Source organism: Sycon ciliatum, chromosome 12 (assembly GCF_964019385.1).
Source record: "Sycon ciliatum chromosome 12, ocSycCili1.1, whole genome shotgun sequence".
In the NCBI taxonomy this organism is placed as follows: domain Eukaryota; kingdom Metazoa; phylum Porifera; class Calcarea; order Leucosolenida; family Sycettidae; genus Sycon; species Sycon ciliatum.
In genome coordinates this window covers 12,286,341-12,291,290 of record NC_088654.1, presented here as the reverse complement: position 1 = coordinate 12,291,290, position 4,950 = coordinate 12,286,341, and positions in this window count along the sequence as shown.

The following is a 4,950-nucleotide window of genomic DNA, read 5'->3' as shown; positions in this document are numbered from 1 at the left end:
GTTCATCGAATGCTCTTGGGTTGTGTTCCTGAACATATAAAGCCTTATAACTGGTTTGTTTCGGGCCGCTCAACCAGAAACAAAGTGTCTCTTCCCAAGGCCAAGTCAACGCAATTCACAAGATCGCCATTCTTCCAGGGCTACTGTGCATGGCTACAACTTCCCGACTCAGTGAAGACTTCTGCATCATTGAAAGAATTTAAAGTGAATCTGAGGGCCTGCTGATGACTGAGTGCACCATAATAATAATACTTGCAAGTAAAAACTAATCAATATAGCTTTTCGGCTGTTTCCTTTTCATGTATATAATCTTCTCCTTCTTTTACCATGGTTGGCTATCACCCACATCTTCCCGTTTTGGCTGCCATCGGAAGCCATAAGATGTTGAATAAATAAATAAATAAATAAATCGGCAAAATGGAGAAGAACGATGCGAGTGCTCTCCAGATGAAGGAGTGATCAGTGCGTCTCCTGTGCTTCACGCTAAAAGAAAGGCCGATTCGGGCAGCGCTTGGTGCAGGAGTTTATCTCGCACATAAGACAACAGGGAGGTTTCGCACAAAATTACGCATGAAAATCCGTATGCCATACGTGCCGGGGAGTGAGTGCAACTTTCCTACGTAAATCCCTCGTCGGATTTCCGTAGGAAATCGCTGCGGTCCTCCGTAGGACTAAGTCTTGCTGAATTGTTTTCTTTTTCCGGATTTATCCTTCGCAATGTTCAAGCCGCGCAAAACATAAGGTACACATCAAAAAGTACATGGGCAATGTGGTTTCGGTTCTTGGTGCATGCGGTGCACGCATGCAGTCAACACGTCTCCGACACAGAAAAAGCATGCTTCACAGTCGTGGAAAATCACGTAGTGCGAAACCCAACAACGCTGGTTTTACATATGAAAATCACGTGCAGTTGCTACGTTATTTCCGTATGTAATTACGTAGAGCGAAGCCTACCTATTGATCTTTCCTGCCTTCGTCGAGGTCATGTTTCCCTGCTTTCCTAGCAGAACATTGTTCCTAGCCTGCATAAATGACCCGGGTTCAGAATAAAACTCAATTTTCTGACATCGTGTAGATAGAAACTACACTAGTAATTACAAGCCACGTTTCATTCACTGCTCAACAACAAGCTTACTTGACTCAAGACTCAAGCAGAAAAGCTGTCAAGCAGAGCGTAATCGTATAAAGGGCGCTCAACATTCTTATCTTATCACCCCCTACTGAAGTCCCGATAAATCTGTTCTGCTTTTCTCTGTGCGATCATGGTTTTTGTTATGTGCACAGCGCTTATTAGCCTGTTTGGCGCGTTCCTGTGAATCGAGTTGAACCTTGGTGTGAAAGTTGTAGCCTGCAGGCACGGTGACCAGGCGACTTGTGTACGCATGAGCATGTGACCACTTGTTCCACCTTGTTCGATCGGGACAAAGGACCGAATGCTATATCGCAGCCTTCTCGGGCCAAAACCAGTCGACTCAGCACCCAAAAAGACTACACAACATATGCGCCAAACGCGGTCATCCGTGCTTTTATAAGGACGAAATGGTGCTTTTAGTGACATTTTGCATACAAATCCCCATCTAGTAGGGTGCAGTCACCTAGTTTCGGTGGAAGCGGCGAGTTCGATTGCGAATAAGGAGGAAGGAAGGGTCTCAGCTGCCTCGGACCAAGACCATTCGACTCGGCACCCCGAAGACTACAGCAACTACAACAACTGGAGATTATTTGAATTTAGGCCTAACTTCCCCTTTAATTCCCGTAGCTATGCAGAAGACGTTACTTCAGTAACGTCTGGCGCTAGCCAGGGTCCACACAGCTTTAATTTGGTATTTGTGTGTTTGTTTGTTTGTTTGTGTGTTTGTGTCACGCCTGGCGTTATCCCGTATCTGTCCCGTACCGTACCATCAAACACAGCTGGAATTTCTTTTAAAAGAATTTATAACATCCCTATGCTTTTTCTTGTCTAGGTCACCGAGGCAAAAAAGCATACCGTATGGCCCTGAGCTTCCAAGCTCTCTCGTTTCGGCTTTATTCGGCATCGATCCATATCGCCGAAATTAAAGCGCCGATGAAAATTTTAACATCGGCTTTGGTGATGTACTAGTATAGTGGTAACCCTGTGCCGAAATCTGCATCTGCCGCTAGGGTTTACCGGGTGTTAGCGACCGTCGTTAGTTCCCTTTGGGAACGGACACTATAATTTATTATTATTATTTTTTTTACTGTGCCGAAAATATGTCCCTGTGGGTCCGTTGTTATTAGGCAGTGACCTAGCCAAAGCCGGCTCAGCCGGCAGAATGCCGGCTGGGAGGGCGACCTGCCGGCTGAGACAGCTCCAAGGGTTATTTTGGCCGGCTGGCAAACGATTGAGATTTAGAGAAATTTTCAATTTTCAGTTTCTACAAGTACAAGTATTTGTAGCATGCTGTGTTCTGGATCATTTTTCTTTCAATCATGTCACCAAGCCCACTATCTGAATAATCCTGGAAACAGAACGACCGGCGCAGGACTGGCACAGCCCCCAGGACGATGCATTTTCACTAGAACGTTGGCAGGCTGGCATAAAATCCTGGCTAGACCTCTAATAGGCATCTGCCTGTTTTGGTTTCTCCACTATAAATAAAAGAATACTACTACTACCGTACTGGCAATATATGTTGCCGCGTAACGCGTAACGCAGGGGGGGGGGGGGTGCGGCGTAACGCGCACCCAGGCTAATGCGACAAATTTTCGTCAAGTTCGTAACGCTCGTCCGGCGGGGTGCGGCGATCTTTTCATTGCAGTTTGCACTGCAAAAAAAAGGCTGAAAACTGTGAAAGCACGTGTACCGCGTGGTGAAAAGTTCAAAACTGGACGCAGCAGGAAGTCCTGACACTCAAAGGCGCATCATTCAGTGGTTGGCGATCTCAATGGTTTCTTCTTTCCCGAGGTCGTTTTGCGAAGAAGAGTAATATGAGTATTATGTTGTAATATGTTGTAATATGTTGTATTATCGCCTTCTTAGTATTTGACCCCACTAATTTCCCTGATACCTAAGCGGTCAAATATATCGCGTATTTGACTGCTTAGTCAAATACGCGATATATTTGACTACTTATATTTGACTCCTTAGAACTTCTTGGACTTAGAAATTTTCTCTCCAACTTAGAAAAAGAAATTTTTGAAGAAAGCAGAAATACACAAGATGGGATTAGAACCCACAACCTTGTGAATCTCAGTCACTCTTCCTTACCACCCAGCCACTGTGCTACCGATGCTGAACCTAGTTTAAACAATGATCTTGACTTTCAATGCAGTACAATGCGGTATAGGCTATAGTATAATACTAGAATTACAAGGATATGTCGTATATGAAGAGAAACTATTGCGTGGAGAACACGATAAATAGATTATAGACCTCATAGTTGGTCTATACAGGATATATAGACCTCGTAAAAGACCTCGGGGGACCTCGGTCTTTTACTCGGTCTATATATCCTGTATAGACCTCCTAACCGGTCTATAATCTATACATATGTTGTACACTGTGAGTGCCAGTAGTTTTTGGAGGAAGCGCTCTTCCCCAATGTCACTTTCTTTTTGATGATCTTTTTGTGAACAGATCACTCTGATAGTTAAAATATACAGTCTTCTATTGATATCGTTGTCGCCCTTTGCCGTCGGGTTTGTAACAGTTGGATAGCAACTGAATTTCTGTGCCTTCAATGTGGATGAAAAGAAAAAATGATGCGGCAAAAGCAAAAAAATGATGCGGCAATAGCAAAAAAGTGATGCGGCAATAGCAAAAAAAGGACTGCGGCAATATAGAAACCTGTGTAACGGCTCCTGTGCGACTTTGCATGTAACGCCCTGCGTGCGGCAAACATGTGCCAATGTAACGCTTCATGGCCTCACTGCGGCAACATATGGCCCGATATCTGAGACTTTCGACCTTCGGGGCTACGCGGTTTTTTTGAGAAAACACTAAAAACAAATTTGTTCGCAAAAAAATCGATTCCGTCAAAGCAAAGTGCAGAGACGACAATGGCGGAATAAAATTGAAGGCGATTCTTGTGTCAGTTGGTTATTGGGCTCACGGAGCACAGCAGCCGCGATCACATGGACGGTGATGCATCGTTCTTTGTGGATTTCCTGTCAAGCGGCGACAGCGCTTCTAGTTCTGAGAGCGCATGTCAGGCGAATCGATCGCAAGTGACACGCGGTACTTACCTGTCGGGGGCGACGATGATGAGGACTTGGCCTGGATGAGTATGATCAAGGCCAACCACAGTCTGCCTCAGCGATAGCTGCTACAGCTCCAGGCAAGGACAACCAGGTGGATTTCTGAGGGTACGCCGCTTGCAAGGTCGCTGGGCGCCCTTGCGCGAGTGGCAGAACTGTTTCCTGAGTGTCACGCCAGACCTGCTAAAACAGCACGAAATGATGCGAGTTTTCTTTGCGACGATGATCCTAAAATGTTCGGGATGGCAAGCTCGATACTCGAGCTAATAATGGCGAATCAGACCATCACGGAGCACATGAGGCTGGGCAATCTCGAGTAACATTCTGTTACTTTTGAGTTGGTGTTGTGAAACGCTTGTCAGGCTGGTTTACTGATGTTTGGAAATGGTCAGTCTCCACAAAGTGCAACAAGGCGAATCTGGACGCATTTGCTCTGTTTGACTCCTTCACAATAAGTATGTGAATGCTGTCACATGTATCATGGTGTTCCGTCAAAATCTGTTGCAGACTATCCTGTCAAGCATGTCCATCACCAGGAGAACAGATAAATCACCTCTCCTTCTAATGCTGCTATTGCTGCTGTTGCAACTACACAACCTCAATAAAGTCACGGAATGCTGGAAATGAAGTACCTGAACAGTCAAAACACTTTACTATATTAGTTGGCTAGTGATATCACATGGAAACAATATTTGGTGGCTCCAAACACACTGATCTTTCAAAATTGTAAAA